This window comes from Ascaphus truei, chromosome 1, assembly GCF_040206685.1.
Source record: "Ascaphus truei isolate aAscTru1 chromosome 1, aAscTru1.hap1, whole genome shotgun sequence".
Taxonomy (NCBI): domain Eukaryota; kingdom Metazoa; phylum Chordata; class Amphibia; order Anura; family Ascaphidae; genus Ascaphus; species Ascaphus truei.
The window spans coordinates 263,053,200-263,065,712 of record NC_134483.1 but is presented as its reverse complement, the minus strand read 5'-3'; the positions used below and the strand labels follow the sequence as shown (position 1 = coordinate 263,065,712).

At 43.1% G+C, this 12,513-nt stretch overlaps 1 protein-coding gene across 24 annotated transcripts in view; it reads left to right on the top strand.

The window, feature by feature from the left end:
- ADGRL3 (adhesion G protein-coupled receptor L3) overlaps positions 1 to 12,513 on the top strand; it is a 2,053,745-nt gene that overhangs the window by 1,398,906 nt on the left and 642,326 nt on the right. The window lies entirely within an intron of this gene.

Here is a 12,513-nt window from a genome sequence, read left to right as displayed (position 1 = left end):
TAAGTTTTTATTAAAGATTTATACAGGGGCAAAATGAATCTTCTTTTCCATCTATACACTATTTTATGCACTAGAATATATAGTTAGTCTTTGCAGCTGACTTTGAGCACTACTGCTAAGCCATGTAAGTATCAGTAAACTATTTATTTACTTATTTATAAAAGGGTATGTTGTGTAGAGTGTGCAATATTTTCACCCATGAGAAGAAATAAATGCACAAAAGGATCCAACCCCTCCTCAGCTCAATGAATTAACTGCCCAGAAATGTAAACCATATATATGGTCTCTAAACATAGAAAGCTCTAACACAGTAAAACATACACAACAAAAACACAATCAATGTAAAAATAATAAACAGAGAGAGTACTAACAGCCCAAGGGAGTTAAGATAAAAACCGCCATAGAGAGCTATAATACTGCTGACAGGGGGAAGCGAACACTCACACTGAGGCAGAGAAGGGGGACCTCTGATGGCCGTACAGGATCCGGATCACGGCATCAAAGGAAGATGGAAACAACCGCCTCTGGAGCCTCAGGCAAGCTCTGTTTCAGCCTCTCAGCAAACACGCGCAGGATGACCTGTCGTGACCTCTACGCGTTTCGCACCACGTGCTTCGTCAGGAGGTCACGTACAGCGTCATCTGCGCGTATTTGTAGGGAGAAGGGAATCAGTTAGGACGGCCCCCTTCCGACGCCAGACCCAATGCCCTTAGAATGCCAGTAGTATGTTTAAAGTGATGCTACCTCTTTCCCTTGAAATGTCACGTATTGCAGCGGTCACGTGTTGCCGGTTTAACAGACATAGATACGAATCCAAACCTGCAATACTTACATATAACATAACTTGAGATCATCAACTTATATACATACACTGAATTAGAGCAGAAACAGATATACATTTTACATATTAATTACACATGATGAGACTATAATTCATCTTTAAAATACCCAGTTAAAACTAAATACATATAGTGCTTTAATAAAAACATATAATGTTAATACATATACCATAAAAATGAGAGACAAATATAGTATTAAATAATTAATGAAAGTAAAAATAAAAATAAAATTTAAACAGACATTGAGCCAAATATATTATCTCAAAAATGGAGTGAGCTCAATAAGTTCATTAAAACCAATCGGATGTCTAGTTTGCATTTCATATATCCAATACTGTTCACGTTTTAATAAATGATTATCTCTATTGCCTTGTCTGCTGTTCATTTGGATATGTTCAATCCCTTTAAATGTAATGCAGGTGGGGTCATTGTTGTGGATCTCTTTAAAGTGTTTTAGTAGTGGTGTAAGCGGCATACCTTTAGCAATAAATTTCGGTATGTTTTTTACGTTTCTCAAATGTTCTAACATACGCATTTTTAGTGGCCTTTTTGTCTTGCCTATGTACTGTAAATTACAGTTACACTGCAAGACATAAACCACATGCGTAGTCTGACAGTTAATGAAACTTTTTGTGTTGTAACTCCGCTTAGTGGCACAAGACGTGACTGTAGTTCCTTTACAAATATGTTTGCACGCCTTGCACCTCCCACATTTATATGTGCCTTTAATGCCCAAGCGATCTTTAATGTCACCAGATGCAATGACTTTTCTGGTGATTTGGCTAGGGGCCAACATGTTTTTTATATTTGGCGCACGTTTAAACACTATCCCAGGTTGTGAATTTAACTGAGGGCCCAATACAGGGTCCATTTTCAGTATTCCCCAGTGTTTTTTTAAGATTTTCCTGACCCCATTATGCATATCACTGAACTGAGTTATAAAAGCAGGGATTTTTGTATTTTTACTTTTGTCCCTCTTATTTTTATTATAATTCATCAGTGATTGAATCTATCAGTTCCTCATTATAATTCTTATCGAGAAATCTTGTTTTGAGGAACTTAGATTGTATGTCGAATTCCTCGACCTTAGAATCATTTCTCTTTAGTCTTAGAAACTGGTTAAAGGGAATATTTTGAACCCATCTTTTGTCATGACAGCTAAGAGGGTCAAGATAAGAATTGACGTTAGTAGCTTTAAAGTGTGTTTTGGTCTGAACTGTATTGGATTCAATATATATTTCCAAATCGAGGAAATTAATGCTAACTGAACTGTAAACACCACTAAATTTTAGATTAAATTAATTTGCGTTTAGTTGATCAACAAATCCAAGATAGGATTCCTCAGTTCCCTCCCACACAATGATGATGTCATCGATATATCTCCTCCACAGCCTAAGCTGTGGAGGAGAACATCGAAATACCTCAAGCGACTCCCACAGTCCCATATATAAATTGGCGAACGATGGGGCAAACGTAGTCCCCATCGCTGTCCCCAATATTTGTAAAAAATAAAGAGAATCAAACATAAAATAATTGTGACCCAATGTTTATGAATCATGCAAAATTAGCTGAGCGTGTTGCCAAAAATCACAAAGCTATGATTAGGCTGTTTTATCCATAGACAAAGCTAGAGAGAAACCTAATTTGTGGAGGGCTCATTTACCGGTACATATATACCTCCAAATAGTCATTTATGCTGATACCTAGGAACATACCTGAGATACCTGAGAGATAAGCTAATTTTCATATTTAAAAACAGTAGCATCTGATTTCTCTGACAGTGCAAAATAGATAAAAAATACTTTCAAGCGAGTCTACTGATAATTAATCTCTTCGGAATAAAGGGAGTGCAATGTCGTATCAGAAAGAAAAAAATTGGAAGGGCTCAGCCTACTGTATATACTCATATTTTCCCCAAAGAAAAGACAGCATATCCCAACCTGTGGCAATGATAGTTCAGATGATCTTTTTGGTAGGTAAAATCTCAAGGGAATAGAGCTGACACTCCATAGTGCAGATTGTACAAATACAAAAAAACAAAAGAATGCACTCTCAAAATGGGGACATTCTTTTACACATGTAACAGAAAAATCTATAAGAATAGTGAACTCTCGAGGTGTAGACAAGCTATTGTATGATCTCACCACCGCTGTGTTCGTTCCAGCGTCCCCATCCAATGCTCACGCATATTATATCTGAATATTGCACAGTCTGCATTCTTCTATTCTCTTTTCTTTCTATTTTATTCCTCACAGTGTATGATGTATATTTAGGAATGTAATGTAATATTTTTTTTTGTTTATTTTGTATTTTATTTAGATATATCATACAAGCTTTTTGTACAAATAATGACCCTCAAATACTAAGATAAGTATAAAAGGTTTTTTTTTTAAATGGTGAAAAACATGTACAGTATTGGTAACTATGTATCATGCAAACAAAAATAATCTATGGTCATTCACTGATTCATGGAATGATGGTTGTGCACGCACTCAAACAAACAGTGTGTGTGTGTGTGTGTGTGTTTAGCTGCAGTGTGTGTGTGTGTGTGTGTGTGTGTGTACACAGAGGGGGCGGCAGTGTGTGGATATAGATATCTGCAGTCTAAGCGTATAAAGAGGGGGTTTAATGTATTTACCATTTTATTTTAATAAAAAAATCTATATTACTATTCAAAAGTGTCTATTATTTATGAAAAAAGCTTACATTCAGCCTATCATAGTAATAATCCCCTCAGAACAAGGCATTACTGGCCAATAGTGCCCTGGCTCGCTTCGCGAGTGGGTGAGTTGGGGACTGGGTGAGTGAGTGACTGGGTGTGTGAGTGACTGGGTGGGTGAGTTGGGGACTGGGTTAGTGAGTGACTGGGTGGGTGAGTGACTGGGTGGGTGAGTGATTGGGTGGGTGGGTGACTGGGTGGCTGGGTGACTGGGTGGGTGGGTGAGTGACTGGGTGGGTGTCGCGTGTCATTGGGATTGGGGCGGGAACGCAGCCTGGGTACAGGACCAACAGAGAAGAACGGAGCCCGCACGCTGCCTGCGCGCCACGCATGAGAACCACCGCTGAAATGCCCTCTCAGAGTGCCTTTAGATCCTGACGGACAGGTGAGGGTTAAGGGGTCTGAACCGCCAGAATGGCGGATCCTCATAATAGTATATATGTTATATATATATTAACATTAATTTATAGACCAGAAACCATTTATACATATTAGGTGATTCATTAGCCCCTTGAGTGCCACTGAGGCTACCTAGGGCCACCGAAAGAAGAACCTCGGTTGCCACAGTGACACTAATGGGGTTAATGAAACAAATAAATATATAACTTACCTCATACATTTAGATGGTCACCATCCTCTTCAGGGTCTCGGCTCCCTTGCACTAATCCCAAAAATGTCATACTTAAACATTAAAAGCCATAAAAAAAATAATCCAAAGCCAGATGTCCGTATAAAAAAAACACTACAAAAATAATTTTCGTAAATTGGGTTTGATGGCCTTTTTGTAAATGGAGGCCCGATGGTCTACTCTTTTTTTAGCCTGGACCATGGCGTTAGAGCCACACCTTGGATGACATCACTATGCATTGGTTTCATTGTTTACAGAGTCAGTGGAGCCTATGCACTAAGCGCTGAAATTTTTTTTGCTGTACTGTTTAATTTGCCATTTTTGACAGCGTTGCTATCTCGGTATGCAGAAAGCCCAGAATACCTGTGATAGCAACATTTGCAAAACTGGCGAGTTGCCGGTGACATGAAGATTGGCTCTCTTTCTGCTTCAGAGAAAGCCGCCTCTCCCTGCGCAAATCTCACCAGAGATCATACATTTTACATCTAAAATGTATTACTAGTGTATTGTAGCAGGGGGTCTCCGGAGCAGAACCTCATTGATTTGAGATCTGTGGACCCCTGCTTCCCGAGATTCTGGCCACGTTATGGGGTGCCGGTATCGCCTATGCATTTTATTCCCACGGTTACGTGATGGTGGAAATAAAATACATAGGAGATACGGTACCTCATAATGGGGCCTGTATTTCAGGAAGCAGGGGATCCCCAGACCTAAAATCAATGAGGTTCTGCTCTGCGACCCCCTGCTACAATACACTAGTATTAATACCCCCCAAAATTTTGAACAAATTAATTATTATAGCGGATATCTGCTATGGTAATGAAGCTGCTTTAATGTCATTTTTATTAATAGTGTGCGGGAGCAGGGTGTCTCCTGTGATGAACCACATTGATTTGAGCCTCGGGGACCCCTACTTCCTGAGTTACAGGCCCTGGTATGGGGTGCTGGTATCTCCTCCAGTATTAAAATCCCACGATCATGTAACGCCGATGATTTCAAAATAGCGGCGATACCGGCACCCGATGCACTATACCGGGGAATGTAACTCGGGAAGCAGTGGGTCCCTGAGGCAGAAACCAAAGTGGTTCAGAAAAGCATTGATGCCAGAGGCCAGCGGGGGTCCCCAGGTGGTCTCTGCGAGTGTCTGGGGGTCATGGGTGGTCCCAGTGGGTGCTCGCTGGCCTGCATTACCAATCCTGTTGCCAATTTTATGGGGGGAATACATTGCAATAAATACACCTCCCCCACCAACACATACAGTAAATTAATGGGCAAAATAACTATTATCCAGATATGGACAATAGTTAATTTGCCCATTATTAAATAAAACATTAGCCAGCCATCATAAATAAAGTGAATAAACCTTTCTACTTATCCCTGCCTTCATGAAGGGCATCCTTGTCCGCATACTGCAGGTCCATGTCCTCCAATGCCAGAAAGAATACGAGAAAAATATAATCTAATGGCTCCTAACCCCTTAATTACCTTACCGGTTCACAACCACTATAGTAATTAAGGGGTTAACCCATCCTCCACCGCTACCCACCTGGGAGGCCTAAGCACACACCCCATGCCCACTATACCCACCCTGTACCCATTGATTGGCATAGTGGTACATCATACCCATATAATGTGGGCATGATAAGCCACTATAGCAGCCAATGGTCACCCTATTCAAAAAGAATGAAGGGCAAAAATACACAATAATAAAACATATACTCAAGCACCTAAACACCACCACTATAAAACTTAGTCTAAGGATTTAAGAGGAGCTACAGTATATAAAAAAAATAATTCTATTGTTTTCTCAATAATGAAGACCATTTACCAATTATTTAATGATATGTGTAGCACTGTTACTTGAACACAGAACTACTAATGCTGTATATAAACCTGTTGGCTCGCAGGGCCTGAGTCTCTGCCACTGAGAGCCTGTGGTGATATATTTCCACCACTTGGTACACCTGGGAGGGATTCCAACAGACACAACCACAGTAATATGCACTTGCATTTTTTTTAGCGTACAACGTTTACTTAACTTTTTTTAAATGTTACTTAACATTACAATGCAATCTGTTTATTTTAATATTTTCAACAAAAGACAAAAATACCCAGTACATCCTATGTGACAAAAGATCTGGGGGGGGGGATTCAGTATGGGACTGGGGTGTTCCCTACCTGTCTTCTGGGTTAAGGGGGATTCTGATATCTCCTGTGTGAAGCTTGAGAGTCAGATCTGGAAGAAAGCAATATAGGTTATTTCGGTGTAGGTATAGGGCAGTTAAGATAAGACAGAGAGAGTGTGGGTGAAAGAGAGAGACAGAGAGGGAGAGAGTGGGTGTGGGGGCTGGGTGGGTGACGGGGTGGGTGAATGACTTGTGGGTGGGTGACTGACTCAAGGATGACTGACACTTGGGTGGGTGACTGACTGACACGGGTGGGTGACTGACTGACACTTGGGTGATTGACTGACACTTGGGTGGGTGACTGACTGACACTTGGGTGGGTGACTGGGTGACACTTGGGTGATTGACTAACGAGTGGGTGGGTGACTATGACTGACTGTGGGTTGGTGTTTGTATTCATTCACAGACACACACACTCCCTCTCTGACACTCTCCCTCTCAGACACTCTTCCTCTCTCTCTCAGACTCTCTCCCTCTCTCTCTCTCTCTCTCTCTCTCTCTCTCAGACACTCTTCCTCTCTCTCTCAGACTCTCTCCCTCTCTCTCTCTCTCTCTCTCTCTCTCTCTCTCTCTCTCTCTCTCTCTCAGATTCTCTCCCTCAGACTCTCCGCCATCTCTACCTCAGACTCTCTCCATCTCTCTCTCAGACTCTCTCCCTCTCTCAGACTCTCTCCCCTCTCTCTCAGACTCTCTCTCTTTCAGACTCTCTCCCTCTATCTCTCAGACTCTCTCCCTCTCTCTCTCAGACTCTCTCCCTCAGACTCTCTCCCTCTCTCTCTCAGACTCTCTCTCTCTCTCTCTCTCTCTCTCTCTCAGATCCTCTCCCTCTCTCTCAGACTCTCTCCCTCTCTCTCTCAGAATCTCTCCCTCTCTCTCTGACTCTCTCCCTCTCTCTGACTCTCTCCCTCTCTCTGACTCTCTCCCTCTCTCTGACTCTCTCCCTCTCTCTGACTCTCTCCCTCTCTCTGACTCTCTCCCTCTCTCTGACTCTCTCTCTCTCTCTCTGACTCTCTCTCTCTCTTACTCTCTCCCTCTCTCTAACTCTCTCACTCTCTCTGACTCTCTCTGATTCTCTTTGACTCTCTCTGACTCTGACTCTCTCTCTCTGACACACACTCTCTCTCTGACACGATCTCTCTCTGACACTCTCTCTCTGACACTCTCTCTCTCTTTGACACTCTCTCTCTCTGACACTCTCTCTCTCTGACACTCTCTCTGACACTCTCTCTGACTTTCTCTCTCTCTCTCTGAATCTCTCTCTCTGACTCTCTCTCTCTGACTTTCTCTCTGACTCTCTATCTCTCTCTCAGAGACTCTCTCTCAGACTCTCTCTCTGACTCTCTCTCTCTCTCTCTGACTCTGACTCTCTCTGACTCTGACTGACTCTGACTGACTCTGACTCTCTCTGACTCTCTCTGACTCTCTCTGACTCTCTCTCTCTCTCTCACTCTCTCTCTCTCTCTCTCTCTGTCTTTCAGACACTCTCTCTCTCAGACACTGTCTCTCTCAGACTCTCTCTCACACACACACACTCAGACACACACACACACACACACACTCAGACACACACACTCAGACACTCAGACACACACACACACACACACACACACACACTCAGACACACACACACACACTCAGACACACACACACACACACACAGACACTCTCACATATACACGGGGGAATACAGAATGGGGGGTGAATCGGAGCAGGGGGGAATCAGAATGGGGGGAATCGGAACGGGGGGAATCGGAATGGGGGGAATCAGTGCAGGGGGGCAAGGGGGAAAGAAAGAGAGACATGGAGCAGTACTCACCTGACTTGCTCCATGCAGGAAAGGGCGGACCTCGCTTTGCAAGCTCAGATAGAACTTGCGGGGGCCAAAAATAAAATCCGGCAGCATGCCAACACGCGCAGCCAATCAGGAGATGGGGGAGATTTTGTTTTTTGCCGAGACGTGCGCTGCTGCCTGGCGCATCGCGAGCGTGCTAAATCCCATCACCCCGTGGTGACAGGGCGACGGGATTTGGGACCGTGGTGACCGGGCGACGGGGCACAGCCGCGAAGTGGCCCGGGACACCAGTACCATCTGTCCCCCGCTGTTGGCGGCCCTGTCTATAAGTTCCCAAAGTCAGTCACTCCCACCCGAGAGAGCGTACCCCTTTTCCTCCACCGTGTACTCCCACACGGTGTCCACATTACAACCCATGTCCCATGGTCAGCGCTGCCACTATGTGTGAATACTCAGTTGGTGCACGTGTATAACAATACCTGCCCAGTGCTGCGTCCCCTGGGCCTTCAAATATCTTCGCAAAGGATCCGACGACCTCCTAGGCGACGTCCGGTTCCACCAGCGCGATGCTCTGTCAGGGCAGTCCACCCTGAATATAGTCCTGCTCTCTCTGTGGAGTAGGCCCTGATCCCAAGCCTCTTCGCGGGAAGCGCAGGGTCCGCTATATCCCTTACTGTCACTGTATAACACTAAAGGGCAGAGTCCCTAACCTAGGGCCTGTCCCTGAAGCCCAACAAACTATAATGTGGTTCAGGACCTAACTGGGGCCTAGGGGGCTGCTGGCCTAATGCAGTGGGTCACAGACCCCTGCACTCACCTCCTATCCCTAGCTCTTCCTTGTCCTGACTCACTAGCGTGGGCTCAGTGATAGTTTCCTATTCCCTGCCTGGGAGGATCCTAACACTCTATTGGCTCCCTGGCGTCAGGTGATCATCCCAAAGGCTCGTGGGACTTGTAGTCCTTGCTATAGCCTCCTGCTGATTGGCTGCTCTTTCGCGCGCGTGTACTGTGCATGCATTACCTACTAGGGGACTCCCGCTGTGCATCTACACTGCGCATGCGCATGAGGACAACATGGCAGCGCCCTGTGCTCGTGGGCCGCCGCGGAGTCTCCAGAGCACCAGAGCGCTCCCTGCTCAGCCCCCCCTTCTGGCAGTATCTGCGAGTCTGCCGCTTGACTCCGGCGGCACTCGCAATCACCCCCTGCAGCGGAGGTAACGAGGGGGGGGGGGGTCACTGGCATCACAAAGAGGCCCGGGGCTACATATGTTTGGCCTATTGTCATCATAAATTGCTCTTTGACAAAGGGCAGAGAGCCGAAAACGTGTCAAAGTACTTCTCACAGTGCTATGTGTATTCTGTGATGTCTGATCCTCAATAAAGTAGTTTATTTTTACTACTATTGATCAAGCCACCATCATATTTTTTAATTAATTTTTTACTTCATTCTACAAGCAATGCACTGCTTGCACGCCCTCTCCATGTCATCACAACAAGCACCGGTACAGTAAATGGACTCTTCATAAACAAACAAATGAATATTTTACTAGATGTAAGATGCATAATTTATGAAGGAAAAGTGGCCGTAATAAAAATATCTGGAAAGAGTTTTCATTTGTAACCAGTAATTCATAATAGTAAAAATATTTAGTTTTGTAGGCTCTTAAAAAAACTAAATGTTACAAGCATATATGTTTACCTTAAAGTAACGGTAATGATATTTGAGATGCACTAAAGAGGTAAAATCATTATTATGAAGATATTCTACCAGAAAATACACACTGAGATTTAGATCTTGTTTTTTTGTGTATTATTATTTTTTCAAAACGTAAAAAAAAGGGGGGTGGGCACAGAAAATAAAAAGGGTAGGTGGGGGGGGGGGGGGGGGTAGAGGATTGCATCCACATGCGTCGTTCGGTAAAGCTTCGCCTTTCAGAATTTTATTAAACCACCTGACCAGATATGGTTTCAGTGTGGTCTCAAACTTTTTAAAATAGAGATTGGAGAACCCGTCCGGCACGGAGGCTTGAAATTTTTATGGGACTTAATAGTTAGAGACATTTCCTCCGCTGTTATTGGGGCTCCTAGATGGCTGGCCTCAGTCTTGTCTAGTTTAGATAATCTTGTTGTTTTTATATAATCGTCTATTTTTGTTTCTGTCTGCATTAATTTGGTCGGGTTTCACCAGATTGTATAGGTTGCTATAGTATGTCACAAACTCTTCGTTGATTTTAGCGGGGTTATATGTCAACTCGTCTTGGTTAGTCTTTATACTATATACAGTATATTAAGGCTAGCTGTTTTGTTTCAAAGTTTGGCTGCTAGGTATCTATCTGCTTTGTTACCTTTCTAATAGAAAATCTGGGTTGTCCAGCGCATTGCTTTCTCAGTGTCCTTTATCAATATATTTTTAAGTTCTGTCTTTGTCTATTTTTGCTCTGACTACATCTGTTGGGTTTTGTTGAAAACTCTCCATGTTTCTCTGATACTGTCGTTTAGTCTTTTTATCCTCTTGTTTTTCTCTCTTTTCTATGTGAAGTGATACTAATTATTTTACCTCTTAGGGTGGCTTTGTGTGTGGCCCATAGTGTGCTATCTCCTACTTGCCCATTGTAATTTGATGAGAAATAGTCTTGGTATAACAGCCCCTATAGCATTTTTAGACTCCGGTATCATAATCAGAAAGTCGTTCATGCGCCAACCTGCTCCAACCAGTCTTTGGTGTAGATCCCTTTGTGTTAATGACACTGAAGCATGGTCCGACCAGGTAATATTATCCATCTCTGCTTTTACTATACGACCGGTCAGATCTCTAGATTGTATTGTATTGTATGTCTTTCTTTATATAGTGCCAAAAGTGTACTCAGCGCTTTACAAAGAATACAGTACATAATACAGTATTATAATAATACAATAAGTGCAGCAAAATTAGACAATAGGAAAGGCAATCCCTGCCCGAAGAGCTTACAATCTAAGGTTTGAGGGGAACTTACAGTACAGAGACAACAGGTGAGGGAATAAGTGCTGTTGATGACTGTGCTTGGCCACAATAGGTGGTAGGAGTGACTAAGTGTGGGACAATATCCATGAGTGCAGGCTATTGGGATGCTTGATTTGTGGGGCGAGTTTAAAGGTTAGTCAGTATTAAATGAAAAGGTTGACACTATTTGCATGGGAGGAGATTCAGTGAGGCATGAATGAGAGCAAGTGTGTATGTCTGGCTTTAGGGAGATCCCCAGGAGCAGAAAGGATAAGAGAAAGGGTGTGAATGGAGGATTTGTGTGGGTGTTTTTTTATCGAGGGGCAAACAAGTTGTTGGGAAAAAGGTGTATAAATAATGATTGCAGTGGGGAGTGGGGAAGTTGGAGAAAAAAGAGACATTCACAAAGGAGTGAGGAAATAGTAAATAGAAAAGGCAATAGGGAGGGCATAGTGAGGAGAGACTTCCCAGGTACTGGAGGATAGGAAGAGTACAAATAATCACAGTGTTTACAAAGTAAAGTTCTCACAGTTGCAAAGTTGTTGTGTGGAGTTCCGATCTTCCTCAATCTTCCCCTCCAATTTCAACTCCAATGTTAACTGTTAGGTCCAATCCACCTGATCAGACCTAGGGCAGGCAAACTTACACCCCAAACTCTTCCCGGAGAGCTTTCCACGCCACTGATATGCTTTTGGTCTCAGATATGATAGTGTGAGCTCGGAGTTGTAAGGAAACAGAAAACACACAGGCTTGCTGGTTCCTACATCTATTTAATAATTGGATGGAGTGGTATTATATACAGAAAAGCAAGAAGAAAAAACATTACCAGTTCTATACATCTGTTGTTACAAACTGAGCTCCCACATATAGATTACACATCTAAAATTACATATCCCATCTGGAAATGCCTTCCCTGGGAGTACTAAACATTTTATTGATGAAAACAGGAATAAGTGTTAGTAGCTATTAATGGGGTCACATATGGCTCGGTAGTCTTACTTCCCGTGTAGGAGACGTACTGAGACAGCTTGTCTAAAATTTAACAAAGCTAAAATATTTAACCATTTTGGTCCCTGAGAAGAATAAAGCTGGTACATATTGCTTTAAACTTTTCAGTCCCTGAAGGGAACAAAGCTGACAGATACAATTTTTAAACTTACATACCCTCCTTTTGTTCTGGATGAACAATCCAAATGACCAGGCCTATTTATTCTTCTGCGCACCACTCAGGAGAGGAAAAACTCCAAGGGAGAAACCTCCAAGAGACCATGGGAATGCAGAAACCTATCTCTTTTAGGTATCTCGTTTGATAATCAGAGATGAATATATGGGTGGTTTGTGAGTACCAAGAGTATCTCTCTCTCTCTCA